Source organism: Aythya marila, assembly GCF_965140915.1.
Source record: "Aythya marila genome assembly, chromosome: 3".
NCBI lineage: Eukaryota > Metazoa > Chordata > Aves > Anseriformes > Anatidae > Aythya > Aythya marila.
The window spans coordinates 65,662,159-65,676,336 of NC_139044.1; positions in this window are offsets into that span (position 1 = coordinate 65,662,159).

A 14,178-nucleotide genomic window follows, 5' to 3' on the forward strand; every position below is an offset into this window, starting at 1 on the left:
TTCTTATTATCATAACTTCGGTTAGAATTGAAGAAACATTTTTGTAACAATCACTTTTAAATGGAACAAGGTATTGTTCAAAATTAATGCTAACCTCAGAGATGCCATATGCACTGAATTTTATGAGACTTCTTTTAAGATTTTCTTTTCTCTGCATGAGTTTTAAACTTGACCTCAAAGAGGTATTTTAAAAAGAGAGGAACTATATTATCTTTAAATTTTCTTGAGTCTGGATTTCACTAATCCTGACTTCAGACATCAAAGAGTAAGGATATTTTACATTCCCAGAGGAACTCATTTAATTGTGTAAGTATCTTTAAGATATAGCTTTTCTTTTTGTTATTTTTTTTTTCAGCTTTTCAGCTTGGAATTTTTCTGCTCAGAAATTTTGAATATATACAAAAAAAAAAAAAAAAAAAAAAAAAAGGAGAACATTCTGCACAGAGAAAAATGGAATATTAGGAATCAAAGAAACCCTTCAGTTTGCATATATACAAAAAATGTTTTCTAAATTCAGCTGAAGCTTTTACAACACAACTGAAAACCCCTGGTATACTACAAGGAAGCTATCCACAGTTCTTCCAGTAACTGCCCTTCTTTCTCAAGCAAACACTTCTTTTGCGTACCTCAGATATTTCTCTCTGTATGTTAATCCCAAGACAAGCTAATTCCTTTCTTCTGATAAGGTATTTTATAAGAACATTCTGGAGAAAGTGGAGAAGCTTGAAAAGAATCACAAAAGCCATGTAACATTGGAACAGAGAAAGATGTGATGAAGAAGATCATCAATGATAAAGGACAAGGGGAGATATTTGGATTATGAGAGACTGGACTTTGGGTGACAAATTTAATGAAGCTGATACTGAAGGAATTGCTTATGTGGAAAGCTTGAAAATCTGAATACAACCTTGCAATCTAGAAAGTATTTTTTGCACATAGGAAAATGGAACTATCAAATAATTCTGGCACAGAATTCAGTAGTTAAAAGATAAATTCCAGTACCTCTTAAAGAGAGGCATGTCCTTAGTTGTCGTGGTTTAACCACAACATTAATTAGAGTTCTCTGATTTCTGTGAAAGACTTCCATCCTTTCTCATTTCTGTCAGTGGGTCAAAGAGATAGAACCATTGTTGAGTTTCTTGATTTTTTTTCAGACAGGTTTTTATTACTACTTCTGCTAGAATATTAGAACACTCAGCTCTAGCTATCTGATGTTAACTAAATATAAAACAAAGAATATATATTTTTGATGAGCCAGTATTTAGTTTAAGTTTTGTAAGTTTTACAGAATAGACAACTCATAAGAAAATAAAAAAAACAGTCTATGTTGAATAGTAAATACTTCAGTATTTACTATTTGTGTTTAATGAGTGAAATAGCTTTCAATTTTCAGAATATTTTACAATTTATATCAAGAAATATCTTGCTGAGTTCCTGGATTTTATTTACAAACTTGTTTAAGATACCAAATACTGTAGTATTGCTTCAGATATAGACATCTGTGGAAAATCACAGGGGTATCAGTGACTATTTCAAGACACAATCATGAGAAACTTGCTAGTAAAGTTAACGTATTCATTTTATAATGGCTTCTGTTAGAGTACCTATATCTAAAGTTCAGAAAGTCTGTGGAATTCATTTTGATGATTATCCAGTCAGTCTCCGGAACAAGGAATTTTGAATAAGATTTCAGATTCATTCTGATTTTTTCCCTGCTATTTGAAATGTTTTAGCCTTCCTGATTTTTTAAAAACAATACCACAAAATATAATACAAAATGATACTAAAATAAACATGGAAAATATTATTAAATAACATCACTAAATAATAATACCAAACAGCAGTAACTTGAAATACTTAAAGGAGTTTATTTCATAGCGCTTCTCACTATTGCAGTATTGTTTGCTTCTTCCTGTACTTTTTTGTTTGTTTGTTTGTTTGTTTGTTTTTAACCAATGCCTGCCCAAAATTGGAAGAAATGTTATATATAAAGGAGAAAAGACTAATTCATTTTGTTTTTAGGAAAAAAAAAAAATCATTTGAGCAGACAAGTCAGCATTTTTTTGAAGCGCTTTCCTCACCATCAAATATATTCACTTTTGAAGAAGTCACAATTAAAGGGATGTTCCAGCAATAAAGTAGTCCTTGCACATTTTCAAATACCTCCTGGTTTGTGTCAGAAATGAATGGTTAGTTTGCAGCTTCATAAATTAGTTACATTGAACAATTTCCACCCCTGCAACTTGTGCTGTGAGGAATGCAGTGACAGATAGATTCTGTGCTGTGTTTGCCTATGAGATGATTTTCTTGAAGTCTCATAATGAGTTGTATTTGGCAGGATTAATGAGTATTATAATGGCAAATGGATGTTTGCAGCTCTGTTGTGTTCCATCACATAGTAACATGGGGTTTCTGGTCCCTTGGAGGCCATAATTGGTGGCATTAATGCAGTTTTTAATTATGCTTCTTGAAAAAATGAATTGGAACCAAAACAAAAGCTAAGTGATCATCTCTCTGTAGTGCTGTGTGATGTAAACACAGGACCAGTGCTGCCTCTGATATCCACATTCAGGATTAGGCTGATGGGAGAGGAAATGTACAGGATATTTGGCTGAAACTTGATTTGGGAATATTCATATTTTTACGTTGTTAAACAGCCTTTTAATTATAAGATGCAGAGGGTATTTTCCCCCAAAGAGACTGCTCAGAATAGTATGTTGTATGCTGAACTGCCTGCAGAGTATATTTTTTAACTCCAAATGTGACTCTGCAGCTGCAAATTGTGTCTTTAGGTCTTCATGTATTTAAAGAGAGTGATTCTTCCTCATTTTTCCAGAATATCCCTACATGAAAGCATCTTGATTAGTGCTGACTCAGTGCCTATAACACAGTACCATATGATAAGCAGGATTTGTTGGCATAATTTAGTGACCAAGAATTTTCTGAGAGAGCTAGCTCAATGTCTTCTACAAAGCAAGATCTCAACACCAAAGACTGTAGACACACCTGTCGAAAAAATATTTGAAAGGCAAGTTTCATTTAAAAAAATAATCAAAAGTATAGTTTTCATATTGTCATTGCCGAGGTATCTGGTAGCTTTTATAAAAGCAATGCTATATGTGTTCCATTTTCATAGAACTATGGATAAATCAAAAGGTAAAGCAGAAAAGCTTAATTAAATGGTTAATTAAATAGTTAAAGGATATTTATTTAATAGTCTATCTGCCTTCCTGCCGTGCTGTTTAACATTTTCCTCCAGCCTGCTGCAGTATTATAGAAGAGATAATGTAGTTAGAATTGCCTTTTTTTTTTTTTTTTCATATATCATAATATATTAAATTGGAATTAACTTACAATCCAGGGATCTCTTTTTGATATAAGCTTTGGAGGACGTAGCTTCCTCACTTATGATCTTAGTAGTGTTCCATTAAATGCATAATATATCCACAGAAATATATGCACTATTTATGTAGGTCCATATCATTAGATATTGTTCCCAAAGCACCAGAGTGCATAAGACAATAGTTTGTGCTTGAAGATGAGGTTCCCAGACATTTATCCTATCAGCTGTGATGAGACCTTTTAAAATCTTACTCTATTTGTAATGGAGATACATGAGAGGACTCAGGTACATATATGAATTCCTTTATGAAAAGGGGGTCACATATAAAAAGACAGTTTTTCTTTCTTTCTTTCTTTCTTTCTTTCTTTCTTTCTTTCTTTCTTTCTTTCTTTCTTTCTTTCTTTCTTTCTTTCTTTCTTTCTTTCTTTCTTTCTTTCTTTCTTTCTTTCTTTCTTCCTCTTCCTCTTCCTCTTCCTCTTCCTCTTCCTCTTCCTCTTCCTCTTCCTCTTCCTCTTCCTCTTCCTCTTCCTCTTCCTCTCTTCCTCTCTTTCTTTCTCTCTTTCTCTATTTTTTTTTAATTTTGTTTTTGAAACAATGTATATCAATACTCATATACAGATCATAATGAAACCAGATGACAATATATTCCAGAAAAACTCCTATTACTGTTATGCATTGTTTGTAGAACCCCAAGACTTGTAATCCCCCATTTTAGTGTTATGCAAGCTCAGCATAAGAAAGAATGCATACAATATAAGATTAGGAATGCAAGATGCATAACAGAGAAAAATGACAAAACAGTGAAATAGCATAATACTTTGGGTTCAGGTGAAGCTAAGCAACCCTCCCTGGATTTTATGTGAACTGTTTAAAAATTGTGCATTTTAGTATTCCAGTACATTGGTATGTGCTTATAAACCATTGGATTAATAACTCTGTGTGGAAAATCTTCTGTAAATGATCTATTGTAGTGTTTTGGAGTTTGATGATGGATGTGAGGTGTCCTCCCATACCCCACTACTTTTTGCGAGATTGTCTCTAATCTGTGTGTGCTGGGAGCAACATGTTCTCCAAACCCAGCATGAGGCTACAATGGTTGCTGTACTTGCCCCTGCAGTTTGGAAGGAGATACTTACTCTTCAGCTTGGTCTTCTACACATGTGGTGAGGTGGGTCCTTGTCACACTGTTCTGACTTGCTACCTCTGAAGAGACCAAATACTCCAGATACACTATGTTCACAGTTCCAGTTTCTTCTTTAATTCATCCTTTCTTCTCAATTTTGGACAAATCTGATAGAAAAACATAATAATAGTTTATTTTGATGGGCTTCAAGCTCTGAGATTAGAAACAAAGTCACAAATGGTAAATAAAAAGTTAAATAATATTTTTGCTTAACGGACTACTTGCCTCACACAGGCCTCAGGGAATTTGTCCTTCTCCTTCTCCTTTCACCATCTCTGTCCTTGTATTTCAGAACTTCTTCCTGTCCCTTGCCCAGTAGTAAAGAAACTTTGCCTACTTCTGTTTCTGACATATCAGAGCTGTTTTTCCACCCTTTTCAACACAGTGTGGACAACATTCAACACCTCTGCCTTTGGAGTTCTGTTTTCAACAAAAAATGCAAATGCAATTGATGAACATCACCTCCCTTCTGCTAAAACAATGCCATCACTCTTTAAAATCCTTTCAGACCATCCCACTCTGAGAAGCTGGTCATCCAGTGGAACAGGCTCCCCAGGGACATAGTCATGGCACCTAGGCCGTCAGTTTAAGAAGCGTTTGGACTATGCTTTCAGTCATATGGTCTGAATTCTGAGTCTTAGGTAGACCTGTGTGGAGTCAGGAGTTGGACTCAGTGATCCTTGTGGGTCCCTTCCAACTTGGGATATTCTATAATTCTATGAAAATAGCAGCTGTAGCAAGATAAAAGCCACTCCATTTCCTTGATTGTTAAAAATGTCTAAGTCCCAACAAATGTCTCCCAACTTTCCTGGGGAAAGGAAATGTGTACGTTCATGCTTCCTTTCCCCAAAGGAATACAAAGCAGTAAATGATGCCAGGTCGATCCTTGCATATTTTCTTGGATTTCTACATAGAGCACTATATATATATATATATATATGTATGTATTGAGATGTTATGTAAAAAACACATTTCCATCTTTTCTCTTTCCCTTTCTTATCCCTCTTCCTCTTTTTTCATGGGATAGTTGGCCAATGAGGGTTGTTACCTGCTGCCTATGGTTTCAAGAAAAGACATACCCTGTAGAGAGAAACACTGATTAGTAGGGACATTACAATTTAACTGATAAAAGTTGAAGTAGTATCTAAAGTGGTCCATGAGCTGAGAAAAGTTTCAGGGGCATAAGGTTCAGCCATCCACTCTTTACAACCTTGTGAATTGTTAAATTAATATAACTCAATGTAGAATATCTTATTCTTAATAAGTATAAAGTATCTAGTATTTATTAAACTCTAAAAACCTGTACCAAACTTCAACACCTGGCTCTTGCCTCCAAGAGTTTGCAAGCTAAGAGATTCTTAAGGTTTGGTTTCAATACTAGGCCAAAGTACAAAACAAAAGGTACCTCTTAAGTGAACAGGTAACTCTTTACATATGCTCTTTAAATACACCTAGTCTTTTCTCAAAAGTCTTCCTGGACCCCAGTTCTGTCTGCTATCCTAAAAGGCTATTTTCACTTCCATTATTGCTTGGGTGGACCTAATGAAGTATACCAGATGTGTAAGTCACCACAAAACAGCTATCAGCATTATTTTTTTTCCTGGATTTTCTAACTCCCTATACAAAAATAGGCTTGCAGAAGAAAGTCACTCTTCTCTTACAGTTAATGATACTGTAAAACGCTGAAAGAAGATAAGGTGTCTTGGGTTATAAAAGTGATCAATAGTAAGCAATCAGAAGGCCAAAGCTCTTAATGTTTATTTTACAGGATAAGAAGTTATAGGGAATGCTGGCTAGCTGGATAAAAGCACAGTCTAGCTGTCAGGGTGTTATGCAGCAGTTAATTCATCCTAGAACTGGATTAACTTTGAAAATGAAAAAGTTGCTTCTCTAGTCATGGAGGATGGTTTGTAGGCCCCCATAAATCAGGCAGAAAGCTGCTGAGGGTGGAGAGGCTTATGTATATGAAGTCTTTACCTCATGAGGCTTGTACCTTCTTATCAGAAAAAGAAAAAAAAATCTAAAGTTGAATAAGTCAGCTACATGCAGAAACAAAATATATGATCTTATGCACTGAGGATAAATAGAATCTCAGGGAAAGAAGTATTCAATATACTGAGAAAAAAATACATATCAAAATGAAAAATATTATCTGACATTGGAAAGGGTCTGCAGCAGGATTTCTTTGAAGCATAATGCAACATTAGGTCTTTGGCAAAAAGACCTAACTTTAATTACCGACGCCCTAGTCTGTCTGCTCAGTCTCTGCTTTAGTATGCATAATGGAGTCAAATCTCTACACATATTTATTTATTTATTTATTTATTTATTTTGGTGAGTTGATTCTATTGTGTATATTTGAGAAAAATCAACTGCACATTTTTTACACTGGGCTGGATCTGTGTGGTCTTTACTCTCTCATAAGGAAATAAATCTCACATAATATCAGTAGAGCAAGCTACAGTAGAACCAGTCACCTCCCATTTGCATTAACATTGCTTGTTTATTTTATCCAATGCCTTTTTCACATTTAGCATATTTTAAAGTATATGTCAGCCATATTATAATATTTTCCTTCTACACAAGTATCACAGATATAAATCCTCTATATGCTTGCTCTGAACTCACTTATAAATACCCATTGAAAATGTCCATTTAAATAATGGTAATGACAGTGGAGTCTAATATGCAGGAAGATTTTCTTATTATCTTATTTTGAGAGTATTTTATTAATAACATATTGATATAAAAGATAAGAACATTTTACCTTCATAAATTTGTATCTGTAATTTGTTCTTCTCACTGCACAAACATATTTAGGATGCCACTCAGTAGTACTGATTGAATATTTATTTAAACAAATATCAGTATTACCCAACTAGCTGGAAAATCCATGAGTTTGGTTTTGATAGCAGAGCATTTTTCAAAAATTTATGTGTGCATGCAAATGTTGGTGCTTTGGATATAGGCTAAAGTATTTGCTTTATATGTATTATTTTGTTTGAATACAAGAAAGCTGGTTTGATTTGTATGTTTCCCCCTTATAGAATTGTTCCAAGGCTCTGTCAGAGATCACGTAGAGTAATTTTTCCCATCAATCTTTGCTGTGCAGCCATGCACGAATGCAGTAGGAAAAAGGGGGCAGAAATCAAATCACTTAATTGCAGCATTTTTCATCTACATCTTTTGTTTTATGGTGGTAAAGGCCCCGAAGTAGCCTACCATGATTCATGGCTGTCACTGCTGCCGTTAGCAGTTCAATCTTTCATTCTAGGCATTTTGGTACTGAAAGTACCTACACAATTACTTTGATGAATATGACTTGTTTGTTTTTTCCCCATTTTTAGCAGAGAGTGGTTGTGCTTAATACAGACATTTAAATAAGATAGTATTCATGCCTACTGCATCTGTACTGTTTCAAAAGTTGTGTATCTACTTTATGAATAAGATCATTTTGCCAAAGGAATTTAAGTTCACTAAGCTTAATGATTTTTTTAACCCCTCCCATTAATAAGTTCATATCATGGAAAAATAATTCATGCTTCTTCTATACAAAAGGAATAATCATCTCAGCTCTAACACTGTGATGACTTCTTTTAAATATTACTGTGTTTTTTTTTTTGTTTGTTTTGTTTTGTTTTGTTTATGTTTTGGTGAAGGTGTTATGAACAAACTAGTGAAACAGGATACATATTGTTGGTCATAAACAAAAGAGGTCTGTGGATAGTGCACATCATAGAAAGTGACAAGTAATGTATACATATTAGGAGAAACATCACTGATGACATCAAATATTCCAGGCTATCCAAATGAACACATTTTTGAGGACTTTTTTTTTTTAAATTTGCATTGTCAGCACAAAATATACCTTTTTTTTTGAGAAAGGAAAAAAGCCATACATATTTGTTTTTATTCGTGCATTTTAAATAAAATTCCCAGCATAAATTTTGGCATGGAAATCTACTGAAAATGTAGATACCCATCTTCTGTGAAAGAATAGAATAGGTTTTGATGTGGAAACAGTTATTCATATGGATACTCAAAAAAAAAGGAGTCTGGCCTATATCAGTAGTGGTAATTTCAGTTCACTAGTGCCCAGTTTTACATTTGAAACTCAGGGATATATTTTATTATTGTTCATATTTATTTATTTTGTTTACTATTTGTTTCTCGTTACCAGAACTAGACATATGTTCATACAGAAATATTCATGCTAAATGATGCCTGCAATGCCTGTTGTCACTGTACAATGGTAATAATGGTCAACGTACTCAGCATGTGCTGCAATCATGTGGAATGTTCCTTTAAAAGGCCAGCATCAGATCCAACCTCAAAAGTATCTTAGACTTAAAGAACTCCTACAATGAAATGAAAACTATAAATCATAAATCTAAAACTGGTAACTGAAACTAAGACAGTGCTTTAAAGAAAAATTTATCTTATCATAATTGAGATCATGCAACCTGCCAGCCCCAAACCTGTGGGGTAAAAATCCACTATAAAAGTTTTGTTTTTCCAGCATAACTTTCAACAAAGAGACAGTGCAGAAGAATTTAGTCTTGTCAATATTGTTACAGAGGCTTAATTACAGCGGGGCAAATGGATCACTAGTGGAATTCCTCCAATGGTAAATTGAGCAAGTGCATAAGTACTCACAGGAGCAACTTAAGTAATTACTACTCAGGATGCAAATGCCAGATGAAATATTTGTGTTTTCCTGTTGAAACAAAAGGAATTAAAGTGTAAAGTGAATGCATATTTCTGAGATATGCATTTCTGAGAACTTTGGTGAATGGAAGAAACAGCAACTCAGAAAGACGTTCACCTCTCTTCTCAGACTACATTAAGAAATAGCACCATCCCTCAAAACAGCCAAGGCAGCTTACATATCTCTCTGAATCAGTGCCTTAATCTGCCCTGGAGATTCTTCACATTCTACATTTCCATGTCACTAATGAATAGATGAGAAATATCTTGATACTCTATAGACAGTTAAATACAGCCATGGTAAAACTGAAATAAACAGTTAATTAGTCTATAAGATTCATTTAAAAAAAAAAAAAAAAAAAAAAAAAAAGGTTTGGATTTTGCCTTCCTGTAGCTGTTTGGTTCATAGAGCATTTATGGGTTTAAAACAGAAGCAGCCATCCCATCTGTGTGCACATTACTTTGTGTGCACTACCAGCAAAGCATAAGGGTAAATGGGTATAGGAGAACATGATACAAAAGAAAGGTAATTTCACATTTCTTTTATTAAACATAGCTTTTTAATAGGATGTTAAGTGGTATTTACATGGTACAAGGTAGCAAAACAAAACTCTTGTCCTTCAGAGTCTTGCAAAGTGTACAACTCTTCCATATGATCTGTCTTCTTGAAGTCACTGTGGTATAGGGAAGTGGCTAGGAATGGGCAGCAGCTGGATCTTGCTGGGGCAGTGGTTCATAACCAAAGGCAATGAGGGGTTCCTCAGGCAGAAACACTTGCTGTCACATATCATACCTGTCAGGAAAAAAATGGCAATCATGCATTGGGTTCTTCACCCAAGTTCAGAGCATGAAACTTAGGAGTGACACTGCTGTGGACAAAGCAAGAGCAAGCTAGTTCCATCTGAATTAGTTCTGAGTTGGCTAAACCAATTGTATATGGCCCTTATGGTGTGATGCATTTCATAAATCCTCAGATAGGAAATGCTTTAAACTTTGTGATACTCAATTTTGAGGAGTGAATGCCAGGTCTGCATTTCTCTGTTCTGCCCCAGGTAGAAGCACAGTGGATATTACACTATAATACTAAACAACAGCACACCTCCCCGAAAGCCATCCTAAATAATTAGGGACATTTCAAGAATCTCAGAAGTCTTTACATTTCTAATGCTGAGAAACATGCCTAGTAAATCTTTCCATAATCATTTGGGATTCATTCTCATTTAATTTTTAATTGGAATTAGGAATTTGACAATCCCACTAGATATCTCCCTCCTGATACTACTTTAAAAATGTATCCTGCCTTGGATAACATTTTAAAAATGCTGTTCTCTACAAAGAGCATGATAACCTCAAAAATATATTTCATGGTTTTGTGATATTGTATATACACCCAAGTATTACAATGATGCATAACAATTCACATGCATATGCAAAAATGTGCAAGTAAATTTATAGTGAGTTTTCAGTCTGATTTTTTAAAAGAAAAATAATAAACTTTTCTCTTGTGACTCTAGAGCTGCATCTTTATACCAATGATAATTACCAATCATTATTTCAGTGTATGCAATTTTAAATTTGTTTTAAACACATTACTGGGACAAAAGAAATCACAACCATTTATTTGCTTAAATAATATCTCAAAGTATTATTTACAGGATATACCTTCCTTGTTCTCAGGCAAGCAATGGCAAACAATGGCATATTAGCTATATCATTTTCTTGATTTTTTCTTGAACTCTGCAGACTGATCATTCAACATGGTAACAAAGCTTAAGTCACTTGGTAATGAAAGTGATCACTGAATAAAAGCATAAGCAAATGTAAGAGAATAACAAAGCACACGGGTTGATTACAAGTCAAGAAAAGCTCAAATAAATATAATTTTTCATAGAGGAAACAAAGAGTACACCAGCCCACAACAAAACCCATGCTAAAGCTGCAACAGCTTCCCATTGCCAACTGAACTTACACAACCTGTACAGTCAGTGAAGAATCCCCAGCTACAGTCAGATTAGTACCTAGTTCCCCCTTACAGATACAGGCTGGTAAGACCCCAAACTCAGCCACTTCTTCCTCACACCCAGTCTTGTCCCAGTCTCTTTTTTATTTGAGGTGGGAAAGTCTGGAGGAACTTAAGCTTAATCGTTCCTTCCCACCTACCACCAGGTGTGAGCTATGCCTCCCATTCATGTGCAAGGGAATGTGTCTTTTTATATTTTGGATCCCTATGTAGTTATTAGAAGAGGATGGTCTAGGCTGTTTTCAGTCATGGATGGGGACATTAATATGGTGTTAAGTAACAAGGTGATAAAGCTAGCATTACTTACTGTGTTAAACCCCATGTTCTAGAGACTGGTATCTATCCACAGAAAGCATCACATTCAATAAAATGGCAGAGAAATGCTTAGATCTAAAGTAAACTCACATTGTACTCAAATATGGGAGTTAAGTCAAAGCATGTGGGCTGCCTTGTGAAGCAGATGGATAAAAATGTGGTTAAGAGAGTAAGACGGTTTGGATGTTGGCGAGGGGTCTGGCAGTCTGCCTATGTTAGTAATGCTAAGGAGTGCTGGAACACTTGATAATTTCAGAGCAAGTTAGTTTGCCACAGCTTACAACCTGCTCAGCGTTGGGGAGAGAGCTTGTTCTGCCTTCTCATCAGTATGTGATATGGAATAATCACAGTGGTTACCTAACAGTGATGAAAAGCTTCAGCAGCAAAGGGAAAGAGACTGCAAATCTGATTGAATGTGGGCATTTCAGGTTTGGAAATATGTGCTACCTACTAAAATGAGCTATTGACTAATTCTGAAAGAAATGTTATATGGGCTTAATGTTCATCTTCATCCACACTATAATGAGAAGGATTAGACTGGCTTCCATATGTGCAATATTTATTTCAGCAATACAGGAAAATGTATTTCCCTAATATTTTTTTTTTTCTGTATGCACAAGGCCTTAAATTTTACAGATGTGATTAATGTTTTAATTTGCTGTTCTAGTTGGATACAAGTTTACCATACAATATAAATTACTTACAAAGAAATTTGCTTATATGGAGTTTAATTCATATGCTGTTTAGCCGCCATGTGTGGTATAGTTTTGCCTTCTCTATGGGACCAAGCAGTTGTGCAATTGATTTGCAAAATAAAAAACAATCAGGTTACACAAAACATTTCTTAACAACCTAAACCAGAGCATTTATGAAGCAAACATGTGCTATAATTAGTGTTTATTTTAACATGAATTGGTAAACAGGATATTAATTGTAAGTTGTGAATTGGATTCCTGACACAAATCATTCTGATTAGCCAATATTTAAAATATATTTATATTGTCTATTATGTATATTTTTGTAGATCTCATTTGCACAGCAAAAGAATGACAATTAAACACATCCGTCAAATTGCGTGAATCAACACAGTTCTCAGATTAATTATTTCTGAGTCCGTGGAATAAGAAGCGGGCTGCTGATTGTGATAATAATTTAAAAAAAAAAAAAATGCTATCTCAAAATCTGTTTTATTTACTTTTCAGCAAACAGATAAAAATAACACAACTATTAGATGTTGACATATCCTTTCTGGTGTGAATGATAAAGTCCAGGAGTGTTCTCAGGGCAACGAAGGCAACTGGACTCTGCATGCACAAGCAAAAAACTATATACAGTATACAAAGTGACTATGATTTGGTAAACAGTGACTGTCTCATTCTGACACAGTGGTTTTGAAGTGCCCAGTATTTGGCTAACTTTGTATTTGAATAACCTTTCTTTCCAGGGATACAAAGCCTTCTTGCAGATAGGCTTGTAACTTTAGAAAGCACAGACAGAAGTCTGTTCTCTGGAGAAGTATTTCCCAACAAGGGCCCTTATTTAAACTATATTTGTATTTCAATATAGCTTTTAAAACCACTTTTAATAGGAAGTGTGTGCAGCAATTGTTATCTTTTGAATGTTATGGGAAATGAAATGGAAAACTCCTTGGCCTGACGTGTTGCAGGCATTTCTAAACTCCTTCAAAAAGAGGGAAAGACAAAACATCACAGTGTTTAGACATGACTGATATTTCCATTGAAATCCACTGAATATACTTTAATAGTTAGAAACAAAATTTCTTCTTTTTCAACTCAAAGAAAGCACCACTGCTCTGGCAGGTCACATGATGACCTTCCACTCTTCTACATTCTCTCTTTTCAAATGGCATGCAAACACCAACGTGTTCTTCTGTGCTACAGCCAAGGTAATCTGTTCTTATCTATTCATCATGTGTACAGCCATTAAGAGAAAAGAATAATTAAAAAAGCAGATATGGTTATAGAAAATATAAAACAAACAAACAAACCCCTTTTTTATATAACTACTTTATTAGGGAAGTGGAACTTATTTTCATGCTATCCTATGTAACGCAATGTAAATACTGTATTCAGCATTTTTGTCCCTTTCATTAAGCACTGCTCATTTCAATATAAGCCTTATTAGCTAATTAAACTATTTAATTAGTTATACTTGAGTAGCATTAAATTGCAATCACTTGCATCTCTTTTAATAGAGGATGTTTTATATGTGTCCACAAATGCTGGCACAAAATCTTGCTAGTATCCAGTGCAAGTAGGCAGCTTCTCTGAACATCTCAACAAGTAATCCTGATTCTGCCTAAATAGCTAGGTGTTAATAACTGCATTGCAGAAACACCATATAAACAATGACATTGAAGACTACTTTTGTAGTGAGGATATGGGCTAACGTGGACAGAACTTGGGTTAAAATGGATTTTACTTCATGCGTTTGAAGTTAAATGCATGACATTAAATACATATAGATATGTATTTTTATATATTAAAATTTCTCTCTCCCCAAAATCTAGCTTTGCTAAGCCTCTATTCTTAATGAAGACCAAAGGCAACAACAAAAAATGTGGATCTCATTTACTTCTTAGATATTATC